Raw genomic sequence first — 16,758 nt, 5'->3', positions numbered from 1 at the left:
GCCTATAGCAAACTAGCTATTGCACCCGCCCCCTACTGCTTTCAATCACCAGAAGTGGACCTGATTGACAGCAGCAGTGGGCGGGTGCATTAGCTAGTTTGCTATTGGCTATTGCAAAGTGCAATAGCCAATAGGAATCTAGCTATGCAATCGTATGCCTTTTTTTTCCTTTTCTTACTGACGGTCAAGCCGCGGCTGCCGATGTCAGAAAAAAAAACCAAAACACGATCGCATGGAAAGGTTTAATCTGCTCGATTGAGCAGATTAAACCTTTCCGGTAAAAAGAGAGAGCAGATTAAACCACTCTCCCGGGCGGCCGGGAGAGTTAGGCTTTGTACTCACTGTGTACTCCATCGGGTAACTACGGAAAGGGGGAGGAGTCCAGTGACATCACGGACATCGACCTCACCGGACTCCACCCCCCCTTCCCTTCGTTAGCCGACAGAGCCACTTGTGGAAGGGGGGGAGGAGGAGTCCGGTGACGTCGCGGACATCGACTGAAGACCCGGAAGCCGGCGGAGAGGTGAGTATGGATCAAAAGAACTTTGATGGATCAAATTTTTTTGATCGATCAAAATTATTTAACGATTAATCGAAGGATTAATCGTTAATTTCCGCAGCCCTAGTATTAATTAACCCTTTCATTGTAAAATTAGCCCAGTCTTACAGTCTCCATTTTTGGATTATTTACATGACTGATTCTAGTGGGTAACATCTGCCCAGCACACCAACATTTCTTCCAAGGAAGAAGAGGTAGTGTTGGTGTAGCAGCGAGGCCTTGTCTCTCAAACATACTGCTATTCCCAATAACATACATGGTCCTCTGATGGAGAACACACTGTAGGGAACTACTTCATTTGAAGGTGATGTGCTAAAAAGGTTTTTCACCCGAATACAATTCATGTAAACATTAAGGGGGTTATTCACTCGGCTGCCTTTGGCAGCTTTGTGAATAACTGCAGAAGTGAAGTGAGCTGAACGACGTTCGGCTATTCACTCCGGCTCAGTACGGCTGATTTCAGCCTTACATCGGCTGCACTTCGGTCAGCCGAACATGCTCTGCAGATATATAAAATGACTCAATACAAAATGGTTATGTACAACTTTTCACTTTACAGCATAGAAATGACAGATGCCACTGGCCTGAATCAAGCATGCAAGTTCTTCATCATTAACTTCAAATTGCAATAGCAGGATGGCTATTGCACCTGCCCACCGCTTGCTGTCAATCAGCAGAGGAGCAGACTTGAGAGAACTTTCTCTCAGGTCCGGTCCTCTGGGGATTTACCAAAGGCAGTGGGTGGCAGTAATAGCCAGCCTGCTATTGGCTATTTAAATTTTCAATAGCAGGATGGATAGTACTCCTGCTGAGGAGCGGACCTTATAGTGAGAACTTTATCTGAGGTCCTCCTCTGCGAATTGACAGCTGGCAAGTCCCAATAGCCAGCCTGCTATTGGCTATTTCTTGTAGTGTTTTTGTTTACCATTTGTGTCTGTAGCCTGAAGTGAATAGCCGAACAGTGTTCGGCTAACTTCACTTCAGATCGGTCATTCACTCGGCTGCCCTCGGCAGCTTCGTGAATAGACCCCTTAGTGAATGTTTTATGAGTAACTACCCCTTGCTCATTCACTAAGGGGGGGGGGACATGGCTTCCACCTTTAGAGAGAAAAGGAGAGATCAGCAGTGGGGAAATGCTGATCTCTCCTCCGTTCTCAGTGCTAGTGGCTGCTGTGCCGGTCCCAGGACCGCAGGGGGGTGGGGGGAGACATCAGATTGCTTAGATAAACAGGATAACCTGCAGCAGAGGTGGGCACACTGTGCGTGATCATACAAGCAAATCAGATGGCTGTAGGAGCAAGAAAAATAAATAAAATGAAATGTATAGAGAGTTCCAAAACATCATGAGTGGATCAGGATATCACAGAAACAAAACCAGAAACTAATTTTTGCCGGCTTACATGTCTAAATAAGACTGAGCAATATAATATGTGCAACATTAATCTAATCTTTCAGATAGCTACTTACCTGAAGCAAATATATTTAAAATGTCACTTTGTTGCCCAGATTGAATATTTTCCAAATCATTGCCAGTTTTCCAGATTAACATTAAATGTATCCGTCACATTTTTTCTGCCTTCACAACACTCATCAGTACATATCTCGGGAGCATTACCTGTTGACAAGATGATGCGTTAATTATTCCTTATCTACCTTGTTTACGGTAGCAACTACTGCACCTACACAAACTTTTTCTCTTGCCACCACTTCCCCATTCCGTTATCCACTTCTCTTACCACCACTGCAACAGATTAGATAAATGTGAACCTAGACTTGAATACCCCCCCACTGAATTACACACACAAACGACAAATATTATAGTAATGCACATTTTGTGTTCATGCACTGCGGAGCATTAGCAGACTAAGGGGGCTATTCACGAAGGAGCCGAAGGAACCAGCCGTAGCTTCGGCTGATCCTTCAGCTCTCTTGGCCGCTGGAGCCCTTCGGTTCAGTCATTACATTACAATGCACGGTGTTATGATAAAGTATATACCTAGATCATTTTGTTGTAACACATCAATACATCACACATGGCACTGTGGACCAGGCATTACCACAACGCATAGGTGTGAAGCCAACATCCAGATTTCTAGCACAAGTTGCTGATTTAAAGTTGTACAACTTAGATTTAAATGGAGTCAATTTATTTTATTAGGTTGCTTATGGATTTTGTATAGGGATGTTTGTAGCCATAGATAATATGCATTCATTTTGAAATGTTCATCAGTGTATACTTTATAAATAATGCAACGATTTTTTTGGGGGGGCAGCATCTGGTTGCCCCCTTTAATAAAGAGGGTACCCCGATGCAAATAAGCCCCCCTGCAGACTAGGTCAGAGTTGTGGCGGAAGAAGCCCTTGTCCTCATCTGCATGGGGACAAGGTGTTTTTACAGGGGGACCCCTGGAAAGGCACCCTCCCAATGCTAAGGGCATGTGGCCTGGTATGGTGCAGAGAGGGGGGCACTCACTTGTCTCCCCCTCTCCCCCTTTTCTGCCCTGCGAGGCCTGTGCTCTGATTAAGGGTCTGGTTGGGAATTTTAGGGTGAACCCCCACACTTCCCACCCCCTTCCCATTTTTTGGGGGTGGGTTCCTCCTTACAATTCCTACCAGACCTAAAGGGCATGTTATGACTTGGGGGGGGGGGAACCCCAAGCACTCTTTTTTTACTTTTTAGCTTGGGGTCCACAGGTGCCAGAGTGAGAACAATAACTCTAGGGTGAATATTCACAGTTAACTCTAGACTGATGGCCTTTTAATACATCGCCATTTTGGGACACCATATTTTGTCATTTTTTTCATGCTGCACACAATTTTTAAGCTTGGCATGTTGGTTATCTACTTACTTGGCACAACCTCATCTTTTGTTTTAAAAAAATGGGTATTGTATTGTGTTGTGTTTTTGCACACTAAAACGAAATTAAGTGTATTTTCTACTGAAATTTTGGGTTTGATAAAGAATTTGGCTGATATCATGTAATGTAAATGTTTGCAACTGCCACCATTTTATTCTACAGGGTCTGTGCTTTCAGGAAATATATAATTCTTTGGGGAATTTAAGTAATTTTCAGGCCTAAAATGTGGATTATAACGTGTGCAAAAAGCTCAAAAACGCTCTAGTAGCAAAGAGTTAAGTCAGGAGGTACTTCGGCAGTTGTCGAACAAGCAGGCCACCAACTCACTGAGAATCGTACGATTCCCGGCGGGTTTTCCAGCCTGCTTGTTCGATGGAAGACGTGCGACCGTACAGTAGAAACGGTCGCACGCCTTCCATACACTGCATGATTCTCTTACAATCGCGGGATTTCCCGCGATTCTCGTACGAGAATCGTGCAGTGTATGGGCACCTTTAGGCCCCTTTGACAGGGGCGGTCTGATCGGGTCCGCCTGTCAGTTTTTCAGATGCCCAATGCATTGTCTGTTTACACTCAGTTACCCCCACACATGTCACATTTCCGTTATTTCTTCCATTGCGAGGTGGAAGGGAAAAAAAAAAACTAACTGTACAGACACAGATGTCACATTGGCGACATCCACTCCATAGTACTGTAATCAGGAGAGGATCTGTCCACGAATCCTCTCCTCATCAACACATGTGAAACTGTTAAATCAGCAGGAAAAAAAAACAAAAAAAAACACATACATTTTGCACCGCAGGCAACAGTAGTAGAAAAGTTATACTTATTTGACAATAGACATTTATGGCTTGCCTGATATAGGCATGCCAGAGGCTTTGTTATGTGCAAAAATCCCATGGTGACCAGACGTCAATGTACCACAGTAATGGCTATGTACCACAGCAAGTGGATAGGTTCACAAACAGGTGAAACTCGAATAATTAGAATATCGTGCAAAAGTAATTGCAGTAAGTGCTGCAAAAGCGGCCCAAACCAAGTACTGAGTACATATGCATGCTTGTACTTTTCAGAGGTCCGATATTGTTCTATGTACAATCCTTGTTTTATTGATTGCATGTAATAATTTACTTTTTTGAGGTTGTGGATTTGGGGTTTTCATGAGCTGTAAGCCATAATCATCACAATTATGACAAATCACGGCTTGAATTATCTTGCTTTGCATGTAATGAGGCTATCTCATATTTTAGTTTCACCTTTTAAGTTGCATTAGTGAAATAAATGAACTTTGCACGATATTCTAATTATTCGAGTTTCACCTGTATAGGCATTTCAGCTGCATAGTTAGCAGCTTCCTTGGAAATCAGATATAATAAAGAAGCCTGCTACTAGAGACTATGCGGTGTATGGTTGGTTTACATTTAAACACATACCATCATGCTAGTCTTACAAACCATGTGTGCACCGCCACAAATACAGTGGGAACTTGGCAAACCCTAGTTCAGTGGTGACGAACCTATGGCACGCAGAGGCCCCTCTGGGGGCATGCGAGCCTACGCAGGGGTGTCAAAATCCTACCGCCTGAAGCCCAGGCCATGCCTGGGCCCAGCAGCACCGGTGCTGGAGGCAGCCGGGGGCAAAGTAGAGCTGGTCTGTCGGTGGAGGGAGGCTGAGGAGCTGCAGGTAAGGATCACAATGCGCTAGAAATGTGACCCTGCAGAACCCAGCATAGATTCTCAAATGGGCTCTGTCGGGTCGGGGGCTGTGCAGGATCTGCGGTGGGCTCTGCAGCCCGAGACCCTGTAGAGCCCACCACAGACCCCAGCTTCCCTGCTATGCTAATAGTGGAACATGCCAAGAGCTGGATACAGCATGTGCGCTGTATCCAGTGAAAAAAATCTTAAACAGGAAAGGGTGGGGGCAAAGTTAGATTGGAGGGGGGCCCGAGGTTAGTCTTGCCTAGGGAACCCCAAAATCAAGTACAGTGAGCATCTAATGATTAGAGTTAGAACAAAATATAAAAAACACATCCAGGTTCAGATATTTACACTTTGGTCAGGTACAAAACATTAATGAAAATTTAGCACCAGTTACCTAGCCATATATTGCCAGCTTAACACCTCTCATTAACCCAGCACAGGGGAAAAGAGGGGGGGGGGGTTGCTCATGGTGACAATCTTTATGAAAATAAAACTATTGTTTGCACTGCTTTAGTTATTGATCTTGGCATTTTACAGTAAATTGTAGGCCACGGTTGTATGCACTATGGCATCTACAGAAAATCAATTTTTACTTATTCTAATGTTTCTAATGTTTCTCATATTCAAAATGCTAGAAGTTGAATTTCATATAGTGAAGCTCAATTTAATTACCCAAAATAATCCCTGTGAAGGATTATCACAATGTATAATAAAACTACTACATATTGTGACATCATGCAGTGTTTTCAGCCCCCAAAAAAGGGGAAGGGGGGGGTTATTTAGAAGGTAAGCAAATAACAGAAGTAAATTTCAAGCTGTAGCATGCCAAAAAATGAATACAGTTCACCATGATCACAACAGAGCAGAGGCATTGCCTAGTACCAGAAAGCAATAAGACAGGAAAGGAGTCTTACTTTTATCTTTGGTAGCAGTCCAATAATCCATTACTGCTCAGACACCACAGCCGGAAAGACTGCACCTTCCCTGTACAATACAACTAATCATAAAGAAGCTTGGTGACTTTTTGTACTCTCCTTTGGAAGGTTTGTCTAACATTGTATCCCACATGGGAGTTTCATGCTAATTCTTGGTATTGCCTGCAGCAGAAGTGTGACAAAGCTGCAGCTGTTACTCAACAGCAACTTCCCAGATAGCAAGCAATTGAGCTGCAACTTTGAAAATGACTTGCTAAGCTATTGCTAAACTTGCCAAGCTTCACATATTTGTTGCACAACTGCAGCAAGTCTGCATTGCAAGTCTCCAAATCAACTTGCTTTGCAAACTTGCTGCAAGTTCTAGTTCAGTTATTTTGTGCAATAGTCATCCCACCGCAGGGGTCACGTTGGCTGAATTTTCATCTTATTGCTCCCTGCTGTGTGTAAGTTTTTCTTTCATTTGTGCTGGCAGCCATTTTACAATCACTATGGAGGTGGTGTGAAGGGAGGTGAGTGGTAACTATGAGATCTGATAGAGTTTAGGGAGGATAGAAATCAACGAGTAACTAAGCATAATATCTCATTGGTGTAGCACAAGTTCATGCCCTGAACGCACTGGACCGCGTAGGCCAAGCCTCCCACATGCTGGGGCACTACAGACATGCCTCCCACCCACAGAGCAATCACCGGCACTAAAATGCATGGTACAGCAATGCCCTGCTTTTCGGTGCAGTGCGATCACAAAAAATAGTGCATGCACTGGAATGCAGGGCATTGCTGTACGGTGGGAGGCATGTCTGCGTCGCCATTGACATGGAACCACCATGAACCGTGCCAGAACACACTGTATATGGTGTGAACTGTCCCTAAGGGCTTGTTCGCACAAAATCCAGTGCGTTCCAGCACGGCGTGCACTATTTTTTAAGATCGCACCGGCCCACTGACATTACTCTGCCACGCGTTCTGCTGCGGGTGATCGCATTGTGGGCATGAGGTGATCCAGTTTGTTCCAGCATGGTTAGTGGAAGGATTAGGTGTGAACAAGCCCTAAAGGGACTTGCATCCCTTTTGAGAAAATTGTCTCATTCAATAACTAAATGAGCTGCAAAGCAATAATTTTTACCTCCTAAAATAAATACATAAATAAAATGTTTGTTTTAAAACTTTCACTCTTATTAACTTTATGTATACACCTCACAAGCCATGTGCTGAGCTTTCTTTATTGTGACTCCACGAGTCCACCATAACAAAATTAACAAATAAAAAATGTAGTTAACCCTAAAAAAAAACAATAACTTAAAGTGAATCATTTACAAACCAAAAAGGTAATTCAAAATGTCACCGAGTTTTAAACATAACTAACTAGTATACATATACTGTATATATTCAAGGGACAGTCATTTTTGAATCATGCACGGATGAAAAATATGTTTTCCTGTTTCTCTAGTCCGTTTTCCATGCTCATGACTCTTATCTAACCCTAAATATGCAGAAAATGTTAATTGTGAATGCGTAACTCAGCCATGTTTGCATAATTAGTACATCTGGCGGCATCTTTAGTAACACTGGGAGATGTGGGAGTGAGAGCCGATGTTCTGTCATGTTAGCCAACTCATCAGAATAGCCAATAATGTCACTTCTGGTGATATCACATCTGCTTATTTTACGGATTTTCACTTACTGCACACATACCTCTCTCTACCAGTCAGATTGTCAATCGCCATTAATGCGCATGTGTGAGCTATTTAACACTGTACTTTCAAAACCTATTGTATTTCTCAAGCATGTTTAGGGCCCTTTCACACCACCATCGGTGCATTAATCGCACGGTTCTTTGAGATTAACGCATAGTACCACACCACGCATGCAATTACAGTGTGGAAAGTGTGTTGCGTGCCATTTATTGGAATGGCACCCCAAACACACCTCCCACCCACAGTGCCATCAACCGTGCCACAGCACCCGGTACCACAATTACCATGCGTTGTGGTGTGATTTAAAAAATAGTGTGCACTATTTTTTCAAATGCACTGCAATGCAGGGTATCTGCAGTACTGGGCGTTTCGACATGGTCGATCACACTGTGGGCTGGAGGTGTGTTTGGGGTGCCATTCAAATTAATAGCAAGCAATGTACCTCCCGCGCTCACACAGTAGGTGCATTATTGTGCGTTAATCACACAGAACCATGCGACTAATGCAGATATGGTGATGTGTGCGACTAATGCAGATATGGTGATGTGAATGGGCCCTAAGCATGCTGGTCAAATCTGGCAGCTAGTCAGTACAAGTAGAAAAGTACAGTCTTAAGTAGCCCTTGACAAAGTTTATATTGATAAAGTTTATAAACTTTCCAGAAAAATGAAATATTAATAATTAATTATGATTGTTCAATCAAAGTGTATGCATAGCTAAAAGATTTCTGTTTAGTTTTGGATAAAGTAGGAAGGGTTATAGTGACATTATAACAACTCAGGAGTAAAAATGCATTCAAGTACCTTAAAGGAGAACTATGAGGTGAGTGAATTAAACTCATCCTCATAGGTAGAGTCAACGTGTGACAATGAAACTGTCACACGTTGACTCTATAGATCAGGAAGTGAACGAACACATACCGTCGCTCGCTCACTTTCCAGTCATCCCCCTGCAGAGAGCGGTGACTGTCAGTACCGCTCCCCGCAGGGATTCCCCCCCTCCCCTCTCTGATCCTCCAGTGCTGACTGGAGGAACGGACGTGGGAGGGGGCGGGCACAGCAGGCTCAGCATGTAGAGGGGCCAAGCCAGCTTTCAATCAGCCAGCTCGGTGGTTCTAGACAGTATTGTCAGGATCCGTCCCGGCAGCGGCGCTCTCAGTATATGAGAAGAGGGAGATAGAGAACTAAAGGGAAAAAAGGGTCCCCCATAGTTCTCTTTTACCTATTAACAAAAATGTATCTTATTTGTGTATCACTCGACTGTAGATCCTCAAATCATCTCTGAATTCATGCAGACACTGTCCTTCCTTCTGGAGGGTGGCTACTTTTGTTTCCCATGTTTCCTGTGTGTGTTGTAAAGTAGCCACCACTCCAAGCTCACTCCTGTGATTCTCATGTTTAGTTTACTAATTTGCATTGTATTGTACACGTGATCCAATGATAGTGATTGCAATGCTTTGCGATGTAATCAATGGACTGCAAGTGTGGTTATTTCACTACACTTGTGTTCCATTGAGGTCTACAAACTACGAGCCCCTCTACCATGGTGTCTTCCATTTACAGATACAAGATGCTGCAGGAAGAACAACTCCATGATTCAGGTAAGGAAGGGGTGGAGGGGTTCTGGGTGGGGTGGCGGACTGTGAGCGTGTTTCATGGTACACTCTTAAATTAAGAGTAAAACAGAAACTAACAGTAATGTGAACATGGTTTTTTACTCTATATTTGGTTACAGCATAATAACTCTTAAAGGCTGAATACATGTTTCAGACACCCATATTAACATATGTTATTTGGTTACAGCATAATAACTCTTAAAGGCTGAATACATGTTTCAGACACCCATATTAAGAGTCTTAATATGGGTGTCTGAAACATGTATTCAGCCTTTAAGAGTTATTATGCTGTAACCAAATATAGAGTAAAAAACCATGTTCACATTACTGTTAGTTTCTGTCTTAAAGGAGAACTTTTGGGAGAAGCTATCAATCAGGCAATATTGTTTGGATCTTACCCAGCTGCAGCACAGCTCTACACTTTCAGCATATTGCTGAACATAGCTGTGCATTTACTAATGTACCCCTGTGACCCAAAAGAGAGCTAAAGCCCCAAAAACATTTTGACTGTAGTTTTTCTTTTCAGAGTTGGTTATATGCTATAAATGAACTACAGGGGCCCTTTTACATTAATAATGTTCAGTTTTAGTGCATAATTGTACATGAGTTTTATGTGTATGAGTTATGAATGGGCTGCCAACACCCACATCAAATGAAAAAAATGAGCATGACCCTTTTTTCAAAATGCAGCATGCCACAATGCACAGTATATGCGTTGTGGTGGTTGTGCTCTCCTGTACAAAGCTTTGGAGTGCCATTCACAATGAATGGCATCGCAGCGTATCACATAAGTGAGAACGGGCCCTAAGAGTTTTGTGTAAAAGATTTACATCTAGTCAAAAGCACATCTGTAATAGAGCAATTAATTTGTAGCGCTTGTTGCAAATTACTAATACATATTTTTTGTGTGGAGTAGAGCAGAGGTCTTTTTCTTAGTTACGCTCAATGGGGTTGAGATAAAGGAATAGGGAATGTTCTTTTAGCTGAATAAATATGACTGAAGAAGCTATCTTCACATTAAATACCCAATCATTTGGTGTGATAAACATTAAAGGTTTTTTCTTTCACATGATTAGATAATTAAAGTGATTACTGCTTCTCTTTATGTGCTTGAACATTCCCTTTTGGAAAGTGAAAATTCTGTAGCCCTTTAGGAAACCATCCGCAGTAGGAAAATTAATTTAGGGTTTTTATAATTAATTTCATAGAGATTTTAACATAAGGCTTTGCAGAAGGCATGCAAGTTTACAAGATTCACTAAGGGCCTGTGTCAATGGGCTTTTGTTTTCTTCAAGTGCGTTTTGCATTCAGTCTATGGAAATACAAAACCCACTTGAAGAAGTCCAAATGCAGATTGCATGGAGGTGAACTGCAGGTCAGATGTACCTGCATGTGCGGCACAGCATGTGTCCCCTGACCCCCAGGCCTATCAGACTCTGCCGTTGCTGTTTTCACATAGCTGTGTCTCCTCAGCAGCGGGTGGGCAGGGCCTATCTTGTGCTGCTCCTGACTGACTCCTACTCCCAGTTCCAGGGATCTGTCCGCTCGTGTGGGGGGTCTGTGTACCTAATATTGTGGTGTAAACATAGGCCATGAAAAAGGCACAAAGGGGGGATTTGGGGATTTTTTTTTTCAGAGCAGGGAAGCAGAGGTCTATGGACTAGCCCTGGAGATAGCAACTACAAACATTTCTATTAAAAGGGAAAGAGAGCAGCACTAGAAAGGCAATTGGCTCCTCTGCAACCTTGAGAAGAAGATGGGGAAAAAGTGTATGTTAGCATGCCCAAAATAATTCTATGCTATGTACCCTTGAGGAGGAGGAGGAAGAAAAGTGTACACAGGTCCTGGGTGGGTCCAATGACGTCACAAGTCCTCATTGCCCTCTCCCTACTCTAGTGGTGGGCGAATCCTAAATGCTATAAAGAGTGGCACCCCATAATGAAATGCTGCTACTCTTTGCAGCATCGTCCCATGAGACCAGTTCAGGGGGGGAGCAATGATGCCCTGGGCTTACAGAATATGGTTTAATGATGTTGGGCGTCATTCAACCCAGATAAGGAGGGGCACCACATTGCTGAACTGGTGAGTTTGTGGGGGGACAATCCCAGAGTAGAAGTGAGTACTGCAGCTGAAACTATTTTCATTGCCCCTTTAAGAAAAAGTATCGGTAATTGGTATCGGCGAGTACTTAAAAAAAAAAGTATCGGTACTCGTACTCAGACCCAAAAAAGTGGTATCGGTGCATCCCTAGTTTTCATATTTGTTTTACCACTTCTAGGGAATACAACATGTGTTTTTGCCCAGGCTGGATTTGGGCTTTAACAAACAGTAAATAAGCTTTAAAACAAACCCTCAATGCCCTCTGTAGTTTCAGGCATTGTGAAGTATTTTATCCTAAAATTAATAGCAGAAGCACTTTTACTTTCTCTGATCTTCTCAGTATCTCCTGTCCCCCCTTATGGTAGTGACTTTGCATTGTTTAAGCCTTCTGATATCAAGAGCACAAAAAGTAAATTATACTAGTAAGTTAGATTTTCTGTTGTGAGTTTTGGGATGAATTGCTCCACGGTGGTTGCAGCTACAGAAAGCAGAGGTCTTGTTAATAGGTCTTGTTATAAAGCTAATTTACTGCTTGTTTAGAACATTAATACTTGAAGGTCTATAGTCAGTCTACAGTTTCATTGTAAATCCCAACTGAATTTTCAGGAAATATCAGCTAAATATATGCCAGATTCATCAAAAGAACAGGTTTGCAAAGTCTTACAGTTTTCTTTGGAAAGCAGCCACCACCTAAGCACAAAAGCTTGCTCCCGTCAGAATTTACCCAGAGTTCTTCTTTAAGGCAAATTGGGGTACTATCAACAATGATACTTTTTCAAACTTCCTGGTTGTACAATTGACACACATTGCCAATGGCTAAGTAATCAATCATTGGGCTGGGTGCTGACACATTATAAACTGAAATATGTATGGCAATGATGACAGCTGTGGTTTTCTACATACCTATCTCAGTTTATTACTTTAAATACTCCTGATCAAACAAGAATACTGAGCGATAACATGATAAGCAAGGTGTTGCTAAATGTTCTGGAATGAAAGCAGTAGACATGTAGCTATGCTTTAGCTACCCACCCACCAACACACAAGGTGAAAATGAATAAGAGCATAAAAAGCTGTATGCTGTTCTATGCAAAATGTTTGTGTTTATTATGAAAAGAGAGATACATGGATACATCTACAGGCAAAAAAGAAAACCCATTTAATCAGATTCCATCTGCATTGCCAGTACCACATCTTGTTTTGTTACTTATTTGTGAAAATCCCGAACTGCACAGTTCCTCTAGCAAACTCTTACCCATTCATGTTGGTATATGGGGCTGGATATTAGCAGTAACTTCACTCAGGAATCCTCTAAAACCAAGATGACAAACAGAAGTTTGTTGACAAATGTTAGTGAAGGGAGGGGTTTACAAGAGGAATTTGTTTAGAACAATTTACTAATCTCTAGTCCATTTTACCTTGTTACCCATCATATCCACTAATGGATGGATAGAGAAATTCAAGTGAGAACATTGTCAGGAAAAATATACAAACAAGGGACTTCAGCTGGAGATCAAGCACAGCAGTGTTTTGTTCATTATATCTCCTTACATTACTTCAATTATTTGTTCTTGGGTACAAAAGATACCAAGGTAACCAGGCATAACTAGTGTATTATAAAGAAAACCAGCAGCCAGGATAAATGCTTTTTCCATAATTATATTAATGTACTTGCGCAACATCAAAACATTGCTGGCTTGACGATATTAAATCATAGTGTAACAGGCTCCCTCTAGGGAGAAACAGCTTGAAAGTCAATTCATCTATTAAACAGAAGCTGTATTATTTACACACATACAGCGATAACAAATATGCATTCCTTTTTCAACTACGTTTCATTCTATCTTATACTCCTCTTTTTCATTTTGTCAATTGAATGGGCAAGTAGAGTTGAAAAAAATGTCATAAAGCACCAGCATCTCACTAGTTTGACCAGAAAAACTGATCTGTCTAGACTAGAGTATTACCTTGCTAACCTGTTGAAAATTAGGTTACTTACCCTCCAGAGATAACACATGTTTTTTCCAAACACGGAGATTTGACTGACAAGTTACTTGTGAAAAAGAAGGGAGTATGATAACTAATTCCCTCAAAGGCTTGCAGAAAAATCATCTGCAGATTAAATTGGATATGCAATATGTGATGGAGTGTATCTGACAACCAGCCTATGGTAATATGTCTTTTGAAGGCTTCAGAAGATGATTGTGTGTTCAATAGGCAGCAGCTAAACCACTGTCTGTTTTGGACGATGGAGTCTGGCCAGGAAGACACTGACCTGGAACAATTATGTGCATATCAGTTGATACATAAAATATTTAAAATGAAAGTGGGACAGCAGAGAAGGATTTTTTCCGCCAATGACCTTCACAGGGCCTGCCATCTCCATTATTATTGCATACTCCAATTATGTAAGATCTTTATTTTACTAATGCCTGATTTTAGATTCAATTGATATGATGTGTGTCCGATAATAATAATTTGCTGTGCCGATTGTTATAATATGCTGTATGCCAACGGTTCTCAACCTGTGGGTCGGGACCCCCTCGGGGGTCGAATGACAATTTGCCAGGGGTCGCCGGGAGTCAGTGGCATAACAACGGAGGGCCGCCGGGTAGCGATAAGGAGGCTGGCCGGGAGGAGCACAATATTGAAACAGGCAGACCCGGCGGTAATCATGTAGTTGAGTAGACCGGGCTCCTGGCTTTTGCTGTAATGATCTCAGCTCCGCCCCCTGTGCTGACTACGGTGCCGCTCATCCCACACTGTGTCTCCAGCTGTCCTCCGCCATGTGCCTTCTCTGGAGCCTCACACTACCTCCTCGGGGCCACTCTCTGCACTGTGGGAGGAGCCGTTCTCTCCTCTCTCCTCACTGCCTCCTGGTCCCGAGCTGCAGGTACTAGTCTGTGTGTGTGTGTCTATGTGTGTCTTTGTATGTATGTGTGTCATTGTATGTGTCACTGTGTTTGTCAGTGTGTGGCATTGTTTGTCCGTGTGGCATTGTATGTGTGTGTCATTGTATGTAAGTGTCATTGTATGTGTGTCACTGTGTTTGTCAGTGTGTCATTGTATGTAAGTGTGCCATGTAAGTTTGTCATTGTATGTGTGTGTCATTGTATGTGTGTGTGTGTCACTGTGTTTGTCAGTGTGTGTCATTGTTTGTCAGTGTGTCATTGTATGTGTGTGTCATTGTATGTAAGTGTCATTGTATGTGTGTGTCACTGTGTTTGTCAGTGTGTGGCATTGTTTGTCCGTGTGGCATTGTATGTGTGTGTCATTGTATGTGTGTGTCATTGTCTGTGTGTGTGTGTCACTGTGTTTGTCAGTGTGTGTCATTGTTTGTCAGTGTGTCATTGTATGTGTGTGTCATTGTATGTGTGTGTGTGTCACTGTGTTTGTCAGTGTGCAGATGCGGCTCTAGAGTTTGCGAGGCCTTAATGATCTCAGCTCCGCCCCCTGTGCTGACTTCGGTGCCGCTCATCCCACACTGTGTCTCCAGCTTAGAACCTGCTGCAGCAAAACTGACATTTGTAAAGAAAAAAAAAGCGTGCAGTCCCCCCTCCCAAACTATACCAGACTCTTTAGGTCTGGTAGGAATGTTAGGACGGACCCCATTTAAAAAAAAGAAAGAAAAAAAAGTGTGGCGCTCCCCCTTAAAGTAATACCAGGCCCTTAAGGTCTGGTAGAAATTTTAGGGAGGAGCCTCGCCCCCCAAAATGGGGGGACGGGGACGTGGGGTCCCCCCTAAACTTCCATACCAGACCCTTGATCCGAGCACAGGACTGGCAGGGCAGGAAAGGTGGGGGATGATCGAGTGCCCCCCCACCCCCCACGATACTAGGCTACATGACTTCAGCACTGGGAGGGTGCTTTTCCAGGGTCACCCCTGGAAAAGCAACTTGTCCTCGTGCCGATGGGGACAAGGGCCTCTTCCCCACAAGCCCTGGGGTGTTGGCTGTGGGGGAGCGGGCAGGGGGCTTATCCACAACAGGATACCCCTTTTAATAAAGGGGCACCCAGATGCGCCCCCCTACCTATTCACTAAAGGGTTAAATACAATTGTAAAAAAAAGATGCCAGACGTTTGACAAAATCATTCATTTGAAAATAAAAGTCTTATTGTAAAATAAATGGCCTTATAAATGGCCTTTTTTAGTTGGTCCACAAAATGTGTTAAAACTTATGAGGAAATGAGTGCTGCCTCACTAGGTTGAGTGTCACATGAGCACAGTTTGCGCTCTGCTCCCACCTTCATCCTGGGGTAGCATTTTCCAAGCATTGCTCTTACTTGCAAGAGACACTCGCTACCACCTTGATTAGTCCTTGCTACTGCCTACAATGACCTTTCACCTCTGGCCATTTGATTGTCTCTTGCACTCCAGTCAGTTCGAGAGTACCCAAGGTTTTTGCCTGGTATTCTGAGTTTGTTTGCTTCCTTGTGGTGCAGCAATTTGAATCACAAACATAAGAGGAGCAGTCCCACTTAGGCCCTAGTCACACCAGGGCGGTTGTGGATCAGCGCGGTTTCCGCACTGATTTTAAACGGGCTGTTTTGGGAGTTTGTAATTGTGTTCCAGCACTGAAACACAATGAAAAATGCCCAAAACCGCATTGAACAGCGCGGTCCCATTGAAAGCAGTATTAAAACTGCACTGATCAGCGTAGTAAAAAAGGGTCAGGGAGCAATTTGGGCGGGGGGCAGTTCGGATCGCGCTGAGCACTGTATGGGATCGTTCATCCGCGTGGCAGATCCGTGTGGCTGAACCACCCTGGTGTGAACGCAGCCTAAATCATGTCTCTCTGGCTCTTGATCCACTGGGGCACCCTGCCCTGTTCCCTCTCAAGGACCTAACATTGACAGCCTGGAATGTTTTCCCCTGCTTGAGCCCTTACATCCTTCAGATTCCTCCTTGGCTTTTTTCAGATGTGGCGCCTCCCTTAGATTTAACCCGATTTTAGAGCAGTTATGCCGGATTTTATTATCTAAACTGCAATGTTATTTGCTAACTCTGACCGCAGAGGAAGTGTAGCACAAAGCCTTCCCCTGCAGATTAATTATCTAATCTGCCTGCAGCCTTAGCGGTCTCTGAGCCTTTGGATACAGAGGCTCCTAGGTAGGAGTTTAGAGGGGAATTTTCTTCCCCTATCAAACATTTCTTTAGACTGGTAGGTAGGAAGTCATCTGACCACAAAGTAAGTAGTTCAATAGCTGATTCAAGAGCTCGAAAGTGATATTCCCTTCTATGTGCAGTCAGGGCCGGATTTACTCTTCCCCAAGGCCAGGTTCGGCAATGTGCCCCC

At 43.2% G+C, this 16,758-nt stretch overlaps 1 pseudogene; it reads right to left on the bottom strand.

The window, feature by feature from the left end:
- Positions 1 to 2,108, bottom strand: part of LOC108802030 — a 29,139-nt pseudogene extending 27,031 nt beyond the window's left edge.
- Positions 2,109 to 16,758: the final 14,650 nt, after the last annotated feature.

Source organism: Nanorana parkeri, unplaced genomic scaffold (assembly GCF_000935625.1).
Source record: "Nanorana parkeri isolate BGI_ZX_2015 unplaced genomic scaffold, ASM93562v1 scaffold49, whole genome shotgun sequence".
NCBI classification, from domain to species: domain Eukaryota; kingdom Metazoa; phylum Chordata; class Amphibia; order Anura; family Dicroglossidae; genus Nanorana; species Nanorana parkeri.
Note: the sequence above shows the minus strand (reverse complement) of the source record. Positions and strands in the feature narration are given on the sequence as shown.